This window comes from Bufo gargarizans, chromosome 1 (genome assembly GCF_014858855.1).
Source record: "Bufo gargarizans isolate SCDJY-AF-19 chromosome 1, ASM1485885v1, whole genome shotgun sequence".
NCBI classification, from domain to species: domain Eukaryota; kingdom Metazoa; phylum Chordata; class Amphibia; order Anura; family Bufonidae; genus Bufo; species Bufo gargarizans.
In genome coordinates, this window is record NC_058080.1 from 396,790,466 (window position 1) to 396,810,212 (window position 19,747).

General features: G+C 46.6%; 1 protein-coding gene across 1 annotated transcript in view; it reads left to right on the plus strand.

Moving 5' to 3' along the window:
- The first annotated feature begins 10,994 nt into the window (after nucleotides 1-10,994).
- The window catches only part of LOC122920961 (maternal embryonic leucine zipper kinase-like), a 68,939-nt gene continuing 60,186 nt past the window's right edge, over nucleotides 10,995-19,747 (plus strand). Inside the window, exon 1 of the mRNA XM_044270811.1 lies at nucleotides 10,995-11,071. The gene's annotated coding sequence lies outside the window, so the exon portion shown is untranslated. The remainder of the gene's footprint in view (nucleotides 11,072-19,747) is intronic.

Below are 19,747 nucleotides of genomic sequence, written 5' to 3' on the forward strand. Positions count from 1 at the left end.
GAAAAAGTTGCTTGTAAGTCTCCTTCTCTTTCACAGGAACCAACCCATCCATTCCGAGTAGGCAACCAGGTGATGATCAAGATCTTAAAGAAGGGAAAGGAACCAGGAGGTTTCACCTACGGACCACCCACCGAGGTAGTCGCGATCACCAGAACAGCAGTCCTCACTGAACAGTCGCCCACGTGGATCCACGCCACAAGGATTAAGTTGGTGAAGAAAAGAGAGGTATTAACGGGGGCAGACAGCCCTGACCTCCAACAAGGCCCAGAGGTACTAACGGAGGCAGACAGCCTTGACCTCGAAGAAGATACAGAAGGGGTGCTAACGGAGGCAGACAGCCTTGACCCCCAACGGGATGACGCAGTCAGGAAATTCCTCGAGATGGCTAAGATACAGTGCCTTAATACTTGCAATTTTGTGTCTCCTACTTACTGTCCCACGACTGTGGAACAGACAGACATACCTGAAAACGGAATGCAGAGGGGAAGATAATCTGTGGAAGACAAAGGAGAACTTATGGCTGTACCTGGCCAAAACTCTGAACTTAACTGATTTTTGTCTCCGAACCACTTTATCTGCATCTAACATTTTGGAGACGTCTGGTAGCAGTCCCCACCCCAGTAGATGTATGGATGGGGCTCCTACGTTCACAATGGAATGACACAGACTTGGAGGGTCACGATGTTAGATATGGATATATAAATCCTTATCATGCTTGCTATAACTGTCATACATATGAGACTCTGCAAAGTAATATGATAGAAATAATTACAGGTCTTGTTACAGCGGCAGAAATATGTTATAATTTCACCTGTGATGAGACATTATTGCCTCCCTTCATACAAGCAAAAATGCAGAACAAGAGTAAGCCAAGTATTTGTGATAGAGATCTAGGTAGTTGTAAAGACATAGTATCAGGAAAAAATATGCAATGTAATATTACCAAAACAGTACCATCCCTAGATAAACATGTACCTCTACCAACAGGATGGGTATTGGCCTGTGGAAATTTTAGTTACTCGTACATACCAGCCAATATTACAGAGGGACCCTGTACAATAGCTAGGTTGACATTAGCAATGATATCACTATTCCCAGCAATGCAGACACGACACACGAGAGACACTTCCCCATATATGGGTACCTGGGTTGGCCATATATAACCATAGGACAATATCAAAACTTGCCTGTTCTATGGTAAAACAGATAAATGTCACTGGTGCAATTCTGCAAGATATGCTGTTGGATATACAATCATATAAAAAGGCTATCTTGCAGAATAGGGCAACTAGTGACTATTTATTGCTTCAACATGGTATAGGTTGCTCAGCGTTCACAGGGATGTGTTGTTTCAATTTATCAGATCATTCCCATGGAATAAAAGATAAAATAGGCCAATTAGAAGAGATGATAAAACATATAAAACAAAATGTTGATCAAGGTTGGTGGGACTGGCTTTTTGGCTGGATACCTGACTTTGGTCAAATAAGGTATGTTTTAGGAGTGGTACTCGCTGTGATTGCTGCAATAGTGTGTCTCTGCTGTTGTCTACAATGTGTGCCCTCCCTTTTTGCTATATGTAAAAATGTGGCCGAAAGAGGGGTACACTCAACATTCCTCTATACTCCAGTAGAGGTAGAAGAGGTAAACACAACCTCAACAAAGCCTGAGGATTATACTCCTGAAGGGTATATGGAATACCTAAAGGATTATAAGTAAACCAAGGGAGAACAGAGAAAGAACCATATAGTATAAGATATATAAGGTTCTAAAGAGGGGATTGATGGGATATAGGTAACTCCATTTTGTCTTTCTAAGTAAACGTGTATTATGGATTACATCTGACCTGTACATCTGTTTCAAGATCTCCCTTACCCCCTTTGGAATGTGAGAAACTTCCTGAGCGGTTTCAAGATACACAAACATTCCTAAAGTTTGAACAGTTTCACCTTATAGGGTCATCATAGCTCTGATGCTTGGTAGCCTATGTGTCCATACCTGATTGGTCAAATGTTGTTACTATGAGTCATCTATTATGTTAATGCGGAGCTCATGTGTATACATACTATAGGTTGAGATAAATGCTAACATATGATTGGATGTAAAGAAAGTTCAACCCCTCCTATATCAACTGTTACTCCCCTGCAATTAAACTAGAGTGAATTGGAACAAGGCACATGTCTGGTCTTCATTCTTATTTACCCTCCTGGTACCAGTACAAGACTTAATCCAAGCTTACTACCGAGATCATTGACAGGGACACAATGAGGTAAAGGGGTCCGTATATTGCCCTACAGTCGACATTCCTGGGTGGGTTCGGGGCAGATTGGCCATAGACATTACAGAGAAATTTCGTGGTGGGCTGATGCCCAGGGGGCCATCTGGGCCCTCCTCATGGCCGGCCAGTGGAAGTTTTTGGGGATGTATTTTGTGCTGTTCGCAGTATTTTGTGATGGACTGTGGCATAATGTGCAGCAATATGGTATTGCTGGCCCTGCCTTCCATCAATTTAGACCCGTCTACAAAAAAGGGCCACTTTTAGTATTTTTTCCAGAGCCACTTTAAGCTTCCAGTCCGCCCCTGGGTGGTTTTATGCTGTTCCTAGGTGCAGGGCTTATATGCCCCGAATTTACCAACTAAAATGGTAAGTATGAACATTTCTGCAGACATTTAGTATTTAAGGAATGCTTTCATTCATTATTTTTTTTCAATATGACCTGTATGAACAAAGGCATTTTTTCTTTTGCTAAGCAATACAGAATATGCCTCAGCTAATGTCTTATAGAAAGATCAAAACCTTCGCTCCCTAGATGCAAGATAACTCCGAAACAAACCTAATAAGAAAGAAAGACAAAGGGAAAAATGAATGCCTAGTAAATTGTAATTCATGAGCCTTTACACAACACGGGTAGAACACTATTTACTAATAAAACCAGCCCAATAAAAGGAAGAAAATATGCTTGCTATGGCCAATATATTTTATACTTCTGAAAAGTATAATGCAGACTGTATACAAAGTGGGAACATAAAATTGTCCACACAACAATATACGCATTAAAAGAGAAGCCTTAATTCTCTTGTCGTCCTAAATGCATATTTCATAGCCTGATGACTGTGTATCCTGCTTATAATTATCTCTGCTGCTCTGCAATCCATTATGATCTCCTATAGTCACAGTGACAGTATACAGCACTGCAAATCCACAGCACTTTTCTATTTATGCTAATTTCACACTAGTGTTGTGAGATCAGCAGCGGTTTTAGTCCGTCTGATTCTTGGTATATTTTCCGGGTTGCGGACGGATCTCTGCTGGACCCATTATAGTTAAAGGGGTTGTCTCATCATGGACAATCGGCACATATCTCTAGGATATGCCCCCATTGTCTTATAGTTGCGTGTCCAACCACTGGGACCCGTACCTACAGTCAGATCAATAAATATTGGGACATAGACACAATTGAAACTTTTTTGGCTCTTTACACCACCACAATGGATTTGAAATGAAACAAACAAGATGTGCTTTAACTGCAGACTGTCAGCTTTAATTTGAGGGAATTTACATCCAAATCAGGTAATCGGTGTAGGAATTACAACAGTTTGCATATGTGCCTCCCAGTTATTACAGTCATCAGAATGAGGCCTAGGGGATAGTGCACACGATCTTATTTTTTGTCCAAATCCGATCAACATTTTTTGCAGGTCGGATGCGGACCAATTCACTTCAGTGGGGCCACAAAAGGATGTCTGTTCTGAGGCATCCGAAAAAATACAGAACATATCTTATTCTTGTCCGCAGTACGGACAAGGATAGAACAGTTCTATTATGGGCCAGACATTCCGTTCTGCAAAATGCGGAAGGTACACAGTCGGTATCCGTGTTTTGGCAGATGAGGTTTAACACTGACAAATGTAAAGTTATGCACATGGGAAGGAATAATGCAAGTCACCCGTACATACTAAATGGTAAAACACTCGGTAACACTGACATGGAAAAGGACCTAGGAATTTTAATAAACAGCAAACTAAACTGCAAAAACCAGTGTCAGGCAGCTGCTGCCAAGGCCAACAAGATAATGGGTTGCATCAGAAGGGGCATAGATGCCCGTGATGAGAACATAGTCCTACCACTTTACAAATCGCTAGTCAGACCACACATGGAGTACTGTGTACAGTTCAAGGCAGACATAGCAGAGCTGGAGAGGGTCCAGAGGAAGGCAACTAAAGTAATAACTGGAATGGGGCAACTACAGTACCCTGAAAGATTATCAAAATTAGGGTTATTCACTTTAGAAAAAAGAGGGGAGATCTAATTACTATGTATAAATATATCAGGGGTCAGTACAGAGATCTATCCCATCAGCTATTTATCCCTATGACTGTGAGGAGGGGACATCCTCTGCGTCTGGAGGAAAGAAGGTTTGTACACAAACATAGAAGAGGATTCTTTACCCTAAGTTCACACCTGAGCGTTTTACAGTGCGTTCGAACGCGCTGTAAAACGCATAACCGATGCAAACTAATGCTTCCCTATGGGACTGGTTCACATTTTCGCGTTTTACAGCGCGTTCGAACGCGCTGAAAAACGCCCGACGCATAAACAAGTTCTTGAGCTTTTTTGGGGGCGTTTGTCGCGCGTTTTGGCCCATAGACTTCAATGGGAACGCGCAACGCTTGTATTTTGCGCGTTTTTGACACAGAAAACGCGCGTTCGAACGCGCGTTTTGGATTTTGCAACATGCTGGAAAAGGCCCAACACCAGGTGCAAAGCACAGTTTTGGAGAGAATCCAGCATGGAGGAGTCTCTGTGTGACACCAAGACCCTGATCAGGCTGGTGCAAGCCAAACGCTGCCTGTATGATACGCAGGATGGCAAGTACAAAAATAGGAGGAGCAGGCAGCAGGCCTGGGAGGATATCGCAAAAAGCATCTGGCCAGATTGGACAACTTTCAGCAAGACAGTGAAACAGGGAAAAGGTATTTCCATGTGTGTTCTAATGTGAAAAGTAAACTCCTTGTGTGCAGTGGTGTCCCAACTATATGTAATAGCCGTGGCCAGCTCTACCTGCAGCCCTCCAGCTGTTGTCAAACGCCACCTCCACAAATGCTGGCCTGTATTTTCCTTGCTGGAGCCTGTGCAGGCATGCATGGACTTGGATTTTAGCAACAGCTAGAGGGACGCAGCATCACCATCCCTGTTCTTGTATATGGGCACTCAGTGGCCTTAAGTTTACAAAGAATGATGTGCACATTACATGTTGTATAGTGTCCCCTCACCCCTTTAGTTTTTAGTACTGTCCTGGTTCACCCTCCCCCACATTCTGGTACAATGCAATGGCCCAGTATGTTCAATTTGCAGTGGTTCCACTGTCTTGTGCCAGACTGCGGTCTTTCAATCCGCAAATGTAGTGGCATTTTGAAATGTAGGCCTAAGTTTGGGTTGAGGGATTTGAATCCTAAGTTGTTATTGATATTGTGTACTTTTTAGAATTAGACTGTTTGTGGGCTATGGGTGGGCTGGCATATGTTAGGTGCTTCGGTTTCTAACATGCCAGTATTGGGCACCTTGATGGGATCCGTTATTTCACCCACATTGGCTTTTATTCTACTGGGCGAGTATTGGGCACTTAAATGGGACACTTTGATTTCGCCCACATTTTTAACCCTTGTTAATGTGCGACTATTGATGGCCACTATAGGGGCATCCTCAAGGGGCACTATATAGGTGAAAAAACCGAAATGCACAAAAGATCGTTTAAAATTTTGTAATTTAGCCCTAGTAATAAACAACCGAATTTGAAAATAAAATAATATTGAAACACTCTTTTCAGAAGAAAAATATAATTTAACCTAAACTTAGATGGCTTCCAATTGCCAGGGTAACACCCCATGTGGTGACAAAAAATATGCGTTGAAGTGGTCCCGGACAGCCGCACCGTGTCTGGTCCCACGCACACCGCTCGGATTAGGACTCTCCAAGGAATGGCTGAGGGAATCTTCAAAATTAAAGCCATCCCGTACACTGACAAAATTATGCAGAGCACACGCTGCCTTCACGGCCGAGATGGCGGTCTCCAATTTTAAATGAATCGGAGAATGGAGAAAGCGCCATTTGTTAGCTATAATGCCGAAGGCGCACTCCACCAAAAATGCCGAAGGCGCACTCCACCACCCTGCGTGCCCTTGTCAGCCGGTAATTAAATACCCGCCTGGCAATGGAGAGTCCCCTGCTGGAGTACGGCCTCATCAGATGCTCCCCCAGCGCAAAGGCCTCGTCCCCCACAAAAACAAAGAGCATAGCCGGAAAAGTGGTCCCAGGCAGTGTGGTGTTCCCCGGGAGGTCCAGCTCATTATTATTGAGCATTTGCCCAAAGGCAGAATGCCCCAAAACAGCTGAGTCTGAGCTGCTGCCGTAGGACCCCACGTCAATGTACCTGAAGCAATAGTTTGCATCACACACTGCAAAAAGAACAAACGAAAAAAAAATCTTATAATTAAAAAATTGACTCCCGCTCCTGATGGGCTTCTTAACGCGGATGTGCTTGCCGTCTATTGCGCCGACACAGTTCGGGAAATTGCAGGATTCTAAAAAATGATCCGCAATTTGCAGCCAGTCCTCCTTCTGTGGTTGGGCCATCACAGCAGGATGAAGGACGTCCCAAATTGCCACGCAGGTTTCCCGGACGACCATACTGGCTGTGGACTTCCCGATTAAAAAAGGCGAAGTGTAGACTGGCCAATGACTGTCCGGTAGCTAAATACCTGAAACAAATGTAACGGATGTTTTTAATTTATTTTTTCATAGTCAACACTATCAAAGGCAAATGGAAAAGCCTGAAAGACGCCTTTATCCGCCATCGCCGCAAAGAAAGGGAGCAGAGGAGTGGATCGTCCCAGGCGCACGCTCCAGTTATGTGCATGCCCAACAGATGTCATTTTTGATACCGTGCACGGAAATGCGGAGGTGAGTCAAGGGCATACACATTGAGGAGAGGATGTGGTATGACATGACATACATTCAATTTCATATGGGGAACATACTTACCTATATTTTCCACTTCACAGCACCGATAGTAGCTGGGAACCCAGCCAGGCGCAAGATGACGAGGAAGAGGACGAGGGCACAACCATGGACAGTGAGCCCGGACCATCTATGGGGCCAATGAGTCCTCCAGGCCCCCCACCCCCTCCGAGTTTCGTGAGCCCCATGCAGACTGTCCAAGCCGTCCCAGAGGCAAGTCAGCAGCCCCGACATAAAAGGAGGAGAACAGAGAGGCATGAGGACAGGCTAATAGGCTGCCTGGATGCCCTGGCACATCCTGTGCCAAAACTTACCAGTGATGCCCATTTTCTCCTCAGTCTAGAGGAGAAAATGCTACATGTGCCCAGAAATCTGGTCACAAAAGTAAGGGATGAGGTGACTAAGACCATTGATAAGTATTGCATCCCTTATGAGATCCCAACGTCTATCAGTGCCCCACAGCAGGCCCCACAGCAGCCAGCACAATATGGGCAACAATATGGGCCACAATATTTCCCCCAATATGGGCCACAATATGGCCCACAATATGGGCCACTACATCCCCAACATGCACAACAACACCCTCACACATACCCAGCACACACATACACACAAAGTAACATACAACACCCTCTTGACACATGGCAGACACAACACACATCATACCCATATCCCTCTACAAGCACGGGCCCAAGCACCTCCACCACCACCACCACTGAAATGCCACCCGCCAATCAGTCTCGCGGAGCCAGAGAGACACGGCGTGATCCCGAGGCGGAGTTTTCAGGGCCACAATATGAAACCCTTTGAAAATTATAAGAGTGAAATTCTCAGGCTCAAGGGTTTTGGAGCCAAAAAGGTCACATATATAGGAAAAGGTTTCTAATATTTTTATGTTATTTAAAAAAAATTGCTCCTTTGTTTGTTAAACAGAGTTAACACATTTTATTTGGAAATGTATAATGTTAATACATTCACCAAAGAAAAAAATATTGAAGCAAATGTTTGGACTATTTTTGGAAAGTGAGGGGTAAAACATGGCCAAATGTGGATACATGATGCATGTATGGGATATCTATGCCACACGTTGACAACATACACGTCACATACCCCCAGCACAAACACTCATACGTCACAAACAACAAGAGAAACACGGTGAAACTTAGATCCTGGCACAACACACTGCAAATGGTTTAAATGGCCACAATAATAGGCTGCTTACCGCAAAGTAATGACCAGTCTTTCCACTGGTAGGATGCAGTCCCGCATGAAGGTGTCCTGACGCTGCAAATGAGGGGACAACAGCACCAGGAGCTCGTCAAAGCTGGGAAACAATAAAATGTTCATGGTTAACAATACAAAAAGCACAAAACACTTAGGTTAACCATTGAAAAAACATTGCAACAACTTATACGTACTAACCTGTGGATGGACATCCTGGTGTAGTCAAAAAACTTGTCCTCATGGGCACGGAGGTTGGCATACAGTGCCCAGAACTGGCCCCTCTCCTGTCTATTGGCAATCACAGGATGGACCCAGAAACGTTTCCTGCTGTCCCGCCTTCTCCTCAAGCGTTCCAGGTGGATAGCTGCAACAAGTGCCGCAACACATCGCCGTCTATAGCATTCCATGATGACTCCAAACCACACACTCTACCAACACACATGGAATTTCACACCTACAATGCCCTATGATTGGCAAAACTTCATATAGACAGGGATATTTGCTCATTGGACAACACTGCAGTCAATCACACAAATGCGCGTCAAACGCGCGTTTACTATTGCAAAAAACGCGCGTTAAACGCGCGTCTCAGAAACACTCAGGTCTGAACCCAGGGTTACGGTAAGAGCAGTGAGACTATGGAACTCTCTGCCTGAGGAGGTGGTGATGGTGAGTACAATAAAGGAATTCAAGAGGGGCCTGGATGTATTTCTGGAGTGTAATAATATTACAGGCTATAGCTACTAGAGAGGGGTCGTTGATCCAGGGAGTTAGTCTGATTGCCTGATTGGAGTCGGGAAGGAATTTTTTATTCCCCTAAAGTGGGGAAAATTGGCTTCTACCTCACAGTTTGTTTTTTTTGCCTTCCTCTGGATCAACTTGCAGGATGACAGGCCGAACTGGATGGACAAATGTCTTTTTTTGGCCTTATGTACTGTGTTACTATGTTTTGCAGATCTGTAACTTGCGGACCGCAAAACAGGCCATGGTCGCGTGCATGAGCCCTAAATACTACACCATATAAATCCATCCCCATGGCTTTGTTCACATCTGTGGTGCTTGTTCCTTTTTCGCTTCCAGTATAGGAACCGAAAAACAAAAACTGAAGCATCAGATCTTGCATCAATGCCAACGGATGAACTGTCCTGAATTTGTAGGGGCTGTCCCTGATTTCCAGAACCATTTCCAGGAAATTTGGGCTATCCCAGTCCCAAAATAGGTGGGGCTAACATACGCACCACCCCTTGGTAAGGATCATTTGTGCAGGCTTCTCGTCGTTTGGCAGCAGCATATCGTGCTGTCTAAACAGCCTCTGCTGCCCAGTAAGCAATGATTCAGGATGAGGACGAGTAAGGGCTCTTTCACATCTGCGTTCTTCTGTTCCGGCATAGAGTTCCGTCGTCGGGGCTCTATGCTGGAAGAATCCTGATCCGGATTATCCCCATGCATTCTTAATGGAGAGAAATCCGTTCAGGATGCATCAGGATGTCTTCAGTTCCGGACCGAAACGTTTTTTGGCCGGAGAAAATACCACAGCATGCAGCGCTTTTTGCTCCGGCCAAAAATCCTGAACACTTGCCGCAAGGCCGGATCCGGAATTAATGCCCATTGAAAGGCATTAATCCGGATCCGGCCTTAAGCTAAACGTCGTTTCAGCGCATTACCGGATCCGACGTTTAGCTTTTTCTGAATGGTTACCATGGCTGCCAGGATGCTAAAGTCCTGGCAGCCATGGTAAAGTGTAGTGGGGAGCGGGGGAGCAGCATACTTCCCGTCCGTGCGGCTCCCGGGGCGCTCCAGAGTGACGTCAGGGCGCCCCAAGCGCATGGATCACGTGATCGCATGGCACGTCATCCATGCGCATGGGGCGCTCTGACATCATTCTGGAGCGCCCCGGGAGCCGCGCGGACTGTAAGTATACTGCTCCTACTATGGCAACCAGGACTTTAATAGCGTCCTGGCTGCCATAGTAACACTGAACGCATTTTGAAGACGGATCCGTCTTCAAATGCTTTTAGTTCACTTGCGTTTTTTTCCGGATCCGGCGTGTAATTCCGGCAAATGGAGTACACGACTGATCCGGACAACGCAAGTGTGTAAGAGCCCTAACTGCAATAGTGATCACTGCTCCTCAGACTGTGGAGAAGCTTGCTGACTGTGGAGAAGACAATTGCCTGCAAAATTGTCCTTTTAAAAAGCATTATAGGGGAGATTCAGCAAATTGGTGTAGTTGCCCATAGCAACCAATCAGATTTTACATTTCCAAAAGTGTTCTGAACAATGAAAGGTGGAATCTGATTGGTTGCTACGGGCAACTAAGCCAATTTTCCTTTACACCAGTTTTGATAAATCCACAATGACTTTTGGGTGGACAAGGGGGAGGAAGGATTTGGAATTGTATCTATTTTAAAAGTCCAATGTTGTAATGGGTGTGCAGCGACCTACAGTGACACAATGAGGGTGCCTGCCCTACAACAGGCATTGGCCAGCGCACTAGTAATCGCGTCCCTCGCAATCCATTGGGCTCGGTAAGCAGTGCAGAGCCATGGCTACATGTGGCGTCAGCACTACGTACAAGATATCTATTCCTGCACCATCATGGCGTTTCCGCGCCGCCGCCGTCCCATGTTGCATTGCACAGCACTGCATGACCTCCCTCCCGGCATGCAAAGCGCCGCAGCCCTGCGCTTGGCTCTACAGGTTTGATTTGATTGGTTAGTGCTCTCCGGCCGGAAGTTGCCTTTGTTCCCCGGCAAATTTAAGTGTTCGTACCATTAGACGTCATAGTCAGGCTCTGCAGCAGGTCGGTTAGTGAGGAGCTAGTGACAGGTGAGTTCCCTGCAGCGAAGATTGTGTAATGTTATGGCTGCTGCGGTTTGATATGTGAACCGCTGGGTGTGTATGCTGACCCTAGATTCAAGTAATCAAGGATTGCATTATTGCAAGGTTTAGCTACCAGCAAATCTGTGAACAGTGTAGTGGTCAGCAAACTTGGGCACTACAACTCCCAGCATACCCCAATTGCTTCTATAGGAGTTCCAAGAATGACTTAGCAAGTGTGCATGCTGGGAGTTGTAGTTTCTGAACAGCTGGAGGTTGCTATACTGGTGTGTCTTGTCAGGGTGTTTGGGTGGCTGACAGCTAGAGCTCTGTCTATGGGCTCATGCACACGACTATGTATTTTGTGGTCCACAAAGCACACATCTGCAAAAAACTGACATCCATGTGATGTCTGCGTTGTATCCATATCTATTATTATTATTATTATATTTTTTTGTGGCTCTGTTGTAACGATGCCTGTCTGCAGAATAGACAAGAATAGAACATGTTCTATTATTTTTTTTTTGCGGGATGGACATATGGACAAGTAAATAGTTCCGCATGCGGACCCGTAAAAAATGGAACGGAAATGGGGGAAAAAAAAAAAAAATGTTCATATGTGATTAGTATGTTTCTCTAATACTCATCATTGAAATTGGAGGATGTGACAACCCTGTATGATGCACAAGTGACGCCCTGAATGTGCTCCCAATCAGCCCCAGCTTTAGGCTTATTGCACACGAGCTCATGTGCACTCCGTGGCTGTATTGCAGACCGCATTTGCGGATACGCAATACACGGGGCACTGTTCTGTGTGGATTCAGCATCATGGATGTGGACCCATTCACTTCAACGGGTCCGCAAATCTGGAGATAAGGAACGGAAGCACTACGTGAAGGTACACAAAATGCTCTTTGTGGCGCCTGACAATAGCTTCAAGCAAGCTAATGCTGATGGAGTAGGCAATTATTGGGAAGGAACTGTTCTGTCCTGATAATATCCTGCTCTTCAGTGGAGGTCAGGGCTACATTTTCAAGCAGCGATCACCTCCACTGTGTGAGGACAAGCAATGGTTACTGCAGTTGCCTGTCCTCATATGGATTCATTGTTTCTGGGCAGCAGATCGCTCTTTACACTGCACAATCTGCTGCCCAGAAAAACTTAATGTGTTAGGCCCCTTTCACACGGGCGAGTATTCCGCGCGGATGCGATGCGTGAGTTGAACGCATTGCACCCGCACTGAATCCTGACCCATTCATTTTTATAGGGCTGTTCACATGAGCGGTGATTTTCACGCATCACTTGTGCGTTGCGTGAAAATCGCAGCATGCTCTATATTCTGCATTTTTCACGCAGGCCCCATAGAAACGAACGGGGTTGCGTGAAAATCGCAAGCAAGTGCGGATGCGGTGTGATTTTTCACGCACGGTTGCTAGGAGATGATCGGGATGGAGACCCGATGATTATTATTTTCCCTTATAACATGGTTATAAGGGAAAAGCATTCTGAATACATAGTAAAATAGCGCTGGAGGGGTAAAAAAATAATAATTTAACTCGCCTTAATCCACTTGATCGCGCAGCCGGCATCTCTTCTGTCTTCATCTTAGCTGTGTGCAGTAACAGGACCTGTGGTGACATCACTCCGGTCATCACATGGTCCATCACATGATCCATTACCATGGAAAAAGATCATGTGATGACCGGAGTGACGTCACCACAGGTCCTGTTACTGCACACAGCTAAGGCTTCTTTCACACTTGCGTTGTCCGCATCCGTCGTGTACTCCATTTGCCAGAATTACACGCCGGATCCGGAAAAACGCAAGTGAACTGAAAGCATTTGAAGACGGATCCGTCTTTAAAATGCGTTCAGTGTTACTATGGCAGCCAGGACGCTATTAAAGTCCTGGTTGCCATAGTAGTAGTGGGGAGCGGGGGAGCAGTATACTTACCGTCCGTGCGGCTCCCGGGGCGCTCCAGAATGACGTCAGAGCGCCCCATGCGATAGATGTCATGTCCATGTGATCAAGTCATCCATGCACGTGGGGCGCCCTGACGTCACTCTGGAGCGCCCCGGGAGCCACACGGACGGTAAGTATACTGCTCCCCACTACACTTTACCATGGCTGCCAGGACTTGAGCGTCCCGGCAGCCATGGTAACCATTCAGAAAAAGCTAAACGTCGGATCCGGTAATGCGCCGAAACGACGTTTAGCTTAAGGCCGGTTCCGGATTAATGCCTTTCAATGGGCATTAATTCCGGATCCGGCCTTGCGGCAAGTGTTCAGGATTTTTGGCAAAAAGCGCAGCATGCTGCAGTATTTTCTCCGGCCAAAAAACGTTTCGGTCCTGAACTGAAGACATCCTGATGCATCCTGAACGGATTTCTCTCTGTTCAGAATGCATGGGGATAATCCTGATCAGGATTCTAACGGCATAGAGCCCCGACGACGGAACTCTATGCTGGAACAGAACAACGCAAGTGTGAAAGGGCCCTAAGGCTACTTTCACACTTGCAGCAGAGGGATCCGGCAAGCGGTTCCGTCGCCGGAACTGCCTGCCGGATCAGGCAAAATGTATGCTAACTGATGGCATTAGTAAGACTGATCAGAATCCTGATCAGTCGAAAAAATGCATTAAAATGCCGTATCCGTCTTTCCGGTGTCATCCGGCAAACCAGATCCGGCATTATTTTTTTCAGTCTGCGCATGCGCAGACCGGAAGGACGGGTCTGGCATTCGGGCAAGTCTTCAGTTTTTTTCACCGGAGATAAAACTGTAGCATGCTGCGGTTTTCTCTTTTGTCTGATCAGTCAAAACTACTTAACTGAAGACATCCTGATGCATCCTGAACGGATTACTCTTCATTCAGAATGCATGGGGATAAAACTGATCAGTTATTTTCTGGTATAGAGCCCCTGTGACGGAACTCTATGCCGGAAAAGAAAAACGCAAGTGTGAAAGTACCCTAAGGCCTCATGCACACGACCGTTGTGTGCATCCGTGGCCGTTGTGCCGTATTCCGTTTTTTTTTTTTTTCGCGGACCCATTGACTTTCAAAAAAAAAAAATGCACCGTTTTGCAGCCGAGGCCGTGATCCGTGTATCCTGTCCATCAAAAAAATATGACCTGTCCTATTTTTTTAGACGGACAACGGTTCACGGACCCATTCAAGTCAATGGGTCCGTGAAAGAACATGGATGCACACAAGATTGGCATCCGTGTCCGTGATCCGTGGCCGTAGGTTGCTTTCATACAGACAGATCCGAAGATCCGTCTGCATAAAAGCTTTTTCAGATCAAGTTTTCACTTCGTGAAAACTCATATCCGACAGTACATTCTAACACAGAAGCGTTCCCATGGTGATGGGGACGCTTCTAGTTAGAATACACTACAAACTGTGTACAAGACTGCTGCCTGGCAGCACCCGATCTCTTACAGGGGGCCGTGATCAGCACAATTAACCCCTCCCTCCCTCTATTGTAATAAATCGTTGGTGGCACAGTGTGCGCCCACCATCGCCCCCCCCCCCCCTCCCTCCCTCTATTGTAATAAATCGTTGGTGGCAACAGTCAAGAACCAATGATTCCCTATGGGAATGGTTCTCACCTGAGCGTTTTACAGCGCGCGCGCTGTAAAACGTCCGATGCCCCAAGAAGTACATGAGCTACTTTGGGGCGTCTTGTCGCGCGTTCCCGTACCTAGACTGCCGGGAACGCGCGACAATGGGCGTTCGCTTGTCTCTGTATGCGCGATTGCAAACGCCGGTACAATTGCGAACCCAGCGTAAGATGAAGACAGAAGGAGATGCCGGCTGCGCGATCAAGTGGATTAAGGGGAGTTAAATTATTATTATATAATTTTTTATTTTTTCATTTAACCCCTCCAGCCCTATTGTACTATGCATTCTGTATTCAGAATGTATTATTTTCCCTTATAACATGGTTATAAGGGAAAATAATAGCAATCTACAGAACACCGATCCCAAGCCCGAATGTCTGTGAAGACGTTTGGGTACCAAACATGCGCAATTTTTCTCTCGAGTGCAAAACGCATTACAATGTTTTGCACTCGTGCGGAAAAATCGCGCGTGTTCCCGCAACGCCTGTGTGAAACCAGCCTTAGGGTTGTTTCGATAACAAAATTCGATACCATAAAAAAGTATTGCGATACTTGATACTGCGCGGGAAAAAAAACACACCAAAAAAAGCTGCATGCATTCTGCATTTTATGGACTGTCCAGCCCATAATAGAACAGTCCGATCCTATTTTATCGAATCTTGCAATTTTTTTTGTTTTGTGTTTTTGTTTTTTTTAGTTACGGCATTCACCGCATAGGATAATTTTAAATAAATCTTTTTCATATATTAATTTTGACTTTTCGGACGTGGCGATATGTAATGTTTATTTATTGTTTGTATATTTTATATGTAAAATTGGAAAGGGGTGATTTATACCGTATTTTTCGCCCTATAAGACGCACCGGCCCATAAGACGCACCTGGGTTTTTGGGGAGGAAAGTAAGAAAAAAAATATTTTTAACCAAAAAGGTGTGCTGTGTGTTTGGTGGGTTTGGAACTAATGGTGGTCTGTGGATGACGGACACTGTTACAGGGGGGGATCTGTGGATGACGGACACTGTTACGGGGGGGGGGGGGATCTGTGGATGACGGACACTGTTACGGGGGGGGGGGGGGATCTGTGGATGACGGACACTGTTACGGGGGGGGGGGGGGGATCTGTGGATGACGGACACTGTTACGGGGGGGGGGGGGATCTGTGGATGACGGACACTGTTACGGGGGGGGGGGGATCTGTGGATGACGGACACTGTTACGGGGGGGGGGGGATCTGTGGATGACGGACACTGTTACGGGGGGGGGGGGATCTGTGGATGACGGACACTGTTACGGGGGGGGGGGATCTGTGGATGACGGACACTGTTACGGGGGGGGGGATCTGTGGATGACGGACACTGTTACGGGGGGGGGATCTGTGGATGACGGACACTGTTACGGGGGGGGGGGGATCTGTGGATGACGGACACTGTTACGGGGGGGGGGGATCTGTGGATGACGGACACTGTTACGGGGGGGGGGGATCTGTGGATGACGGACACTGTTATATATGTGCCATCCACAGACCCCCCCCCCCCCCCCCCCCCAACCCATAACTGTGCCATCCACTGATCGCAGCCCATGCCCCCCCCCCCCCCCCCCCGGCGCCGCCGCCGCCAGTATACAAATATAAGATGTTATATTGATTTATTGGTTATTAAACATGCCCCCTCAGTCCTATTACTACCTTATATCCTAATCGCATCTGTAGAATTCATGCAGGCCAGACGGCCGGCCGGCGCGTCCCTCAGTGACGTCACTTGCCTGCGCCGCCTGCTTCATTCATAAAGTAGGCAGCGCAGGCACATGACAAGACTTGCTGCTGCCCGCCCGGCCTGCATGAATTCTACAGATGCGATTAGGATATAAGGTAGTAATACGACTGAGGGGGCATGTTTAATAACCAATAAATGATTATGACATCTTATATTACTATACCGGAGCGGTGGGGCGGGGATACCACACTGACTGCACCGCCCCGCCGCTATTGCCGGCCCCAGCTCCTCCTCCCAGTCCCTCCCCGAGTACCCGCTCGCATCTACATCGCAGCTTGCGATGTAAAATGGCAAGCATTCGCCCCATAAGACGCAGGGGCATTTCTCCCGCGTTTTGGGGGAAGAAAAAGTGCGTCTTATGGGGCGAAAAATACGGTACTTAATATTTTGGTGTGTGTTGTCATTTTCCGCAAATAAAGTAAAAAAAAAAATTGGTAAAAAAAATAGGATATAATACATATTAGGTGTCGCCGCGTCTGTATCGACCGGCTCTATAAACATATCACATGACTAGGGGTGCACCGAAATGAAAATTCTGGTCCGAAACCGAAAATTCTGGATGCCCTTGACCGAAAACCGAAACTGCCTTTTTGCCCAAATACTTTTAAAATACTTTTTTTATTTTTTTATTATTTTATTAATTCTTTTTCATGAATTTAATAAATCATATTATATAACATGGTGCTTCCTCATACACAAGTGATTGTACAAAACAACATGTCACTAAAAAAATGTCTGGTATAAGTGAGCACTTCCTGTCAGTCCGGCCGGGTACAGGAAACAAAAGCTCCTGTACCGCGGAACGAACAGAGCTCGGCCACGCTACACTAACAACAGCAGTAGCACAGAGCAGACACAGCAGGCTGCGCAGCACTGAGCCGGAGATTCTTTAGAGCGGCAAGTGTTTAGGAGGCAAAACCATATTTTCGGCCGATATGTACCAATATCGGCCGAAATGGATTAGGCCCATTTTCGGCCGCCGGATTTTCGGTGCACCCCTACACATGACCTACCCTTAGATGAACACCGTAAAAAAATAAAAACTGTGCTAAATAAACTTTTTTTTTTTTTTTTTTGTCACCTTACATCACAAAAAGTGTAATGGCAAGCGATCAGAGTCACACAAAAATAACAAAAAATAAAAACGATGCCAAAACAGCTACCGGTATTTCTTGTTACCTTGCCTCACAAAAAGTGTAATATAAAGCAGTGTTTTCCAATCAGTGTGCCTCCAGCTGTTGCAAATCTACAACTCCCAGCATGCCTGGACAGCCTTCAGCTGTGTTGTTTGATTTTTACTTACTTTTTTATTTTTACCAGTGGGTCTGATGTCTGTATATTACAGTACACAATATAATATAGTGTTTTGTACTGTATCTTACTTACACTTTGTCTGAACAGATCTATGCCTTTAGCACAGATCTGTTCAGCACCATGGACAGCAGGATGCCTGAGAAGGCGTCCTGTTGCCATGGGAACCTTCCCCGTCTGCTCAGTAGTGGCCAGAACTGCGCAGATGGGGAAGGGTAAGGAGGGGGGCTGCAAAGGCACAGCAGCCCCCCGATGGGAGAGGGAGGGAGCTCCCTGAGCTGTTAACCTTTTCCATACAGCGGTCTGTACGGACCGCGGTATGGAAAGGGTTAAACGGCTGACAATGCATCACAGATGTCAGCCGTCTATACCAGGGTGTCAGCAAAACGATTATTCATGTATAAAATCAGTTTTTATACACAATAAAAGCACATAGAGCTATGGGGACTGGGTATTGTGGATGTGCTAGCAGCCATCTAGCAACCCATGTCCTCCAGTTCTATACACAAAATCCTGGTGACAGGTTCCCTTTAAGGGTACTACGGAGGTCACTATTAAAGTGGAGGGTGCTGTTTGTTACTGTTAAGGGGGCAGGCCACTGTGGAGGTCATTGTTAAGGGAGGAACTGTGTAGGCCACTGTTATGTCACTGTTAAAGGGGCCTGGAATGGTGACTTTTATGCTAAGTGTTAAGGGGCAGGCCCCTGTGGAAGTCACTGTCAAGGGGGTGAGGTGCTGTGGAACTCGCTGTTAAAGGGGGTGAGGTGCTGTGGAACTCGCTGTTAAAGGGGGTGAGGTGCTGTGGAACTCGCTGTTAAAGGGGGTGAGGTGCTGTGGAACTCGCTGTTAAAGGGGGTGAGGTGCTGTGGAACTCGCTGTTAAAGGGGCAGGCTGCTGTAAAGGTCAAAGTTAAGGAGGTGGGCTGCTGTGGAGGTCCCATTTTAAGGGCGGGGGCACTGTGGGGGGTGGTCAGTGTTAAGGGGTGGGGGGGCTGTAGATGTCACTGTTATAGTGGATACTGTCTATCTTTTAACGACACACACATTAAATGAAATTATTTTCAAAAGTCGGGTCGTCTTATACGCCGGGTATACTCAGATCCGATGGTATATTCTAACCCATGGTGACGGGATGCTTGCCTGGGGGTTAGAATATACAGGGCCCTGCTGCTCACAGGAGTACATTTTAGGGATCGACCAATAATCGGTTTTACCGATATCGGACGATATTCAGGATTTTGACTGTTATCGGCATCTATTTTGCTGATATTCCGATAATGTATGGGGAACACAGATCGCGCTGCTGACAGCGCCCTCTGTGTTCCCTCTGCAGCACAGGGGAGAAGGAAGCAGTGTCTCCCTCCCCCTGTGCTGCTGCCGCCAATAAGAGGAAGGAGGACAAGAGAAGGGGAGGGGCTATGGCCACTGCGCCACCAATGAAGATAACTCTCATTTATTCATGTACAGGAGGCGGGAGCTGGCCTGCAGAATCACATAGCCGGCTCCCGACCTCTATGAGCGGTAGCTGTGATCTGCGGTAGTTAACGCCTCAGGTGCCGCGGATCGCAGATACCGCTCATAGAGGTCGGGAGCCGGCTATGTGATTCTGCAGCCAGCTCCCGCCTCCTGTATATGAATTAACGAGAGAGATTTATTTTAATTGGTGGTGCAGTGCGCCCCCCACCCCGATCTCAGTATTAAAAACATCGGTGGCGCAGTGTGCCCCCTCCCCCACCAGTATTGATCATTGGTGGCAGTGGCCACAGGATCCCCTCTCCCCAGCAGTGTAATCCTGTGGCTCCGATCGGTTACCATGGCAGCCAGGACGCTATTGAAGCCCTGGCTGCCGTAGTCAGCTCCCTTGCTGCTGTGTGCACAGAGCAGCAGGGACAGTGTGAGCTCCTATTCACCCTGATAGATCTCTATCAGGGTGAATATGACAAGGGTTCTAGTCCCTAAAGGGGCTAATACTAAAAAAACACCA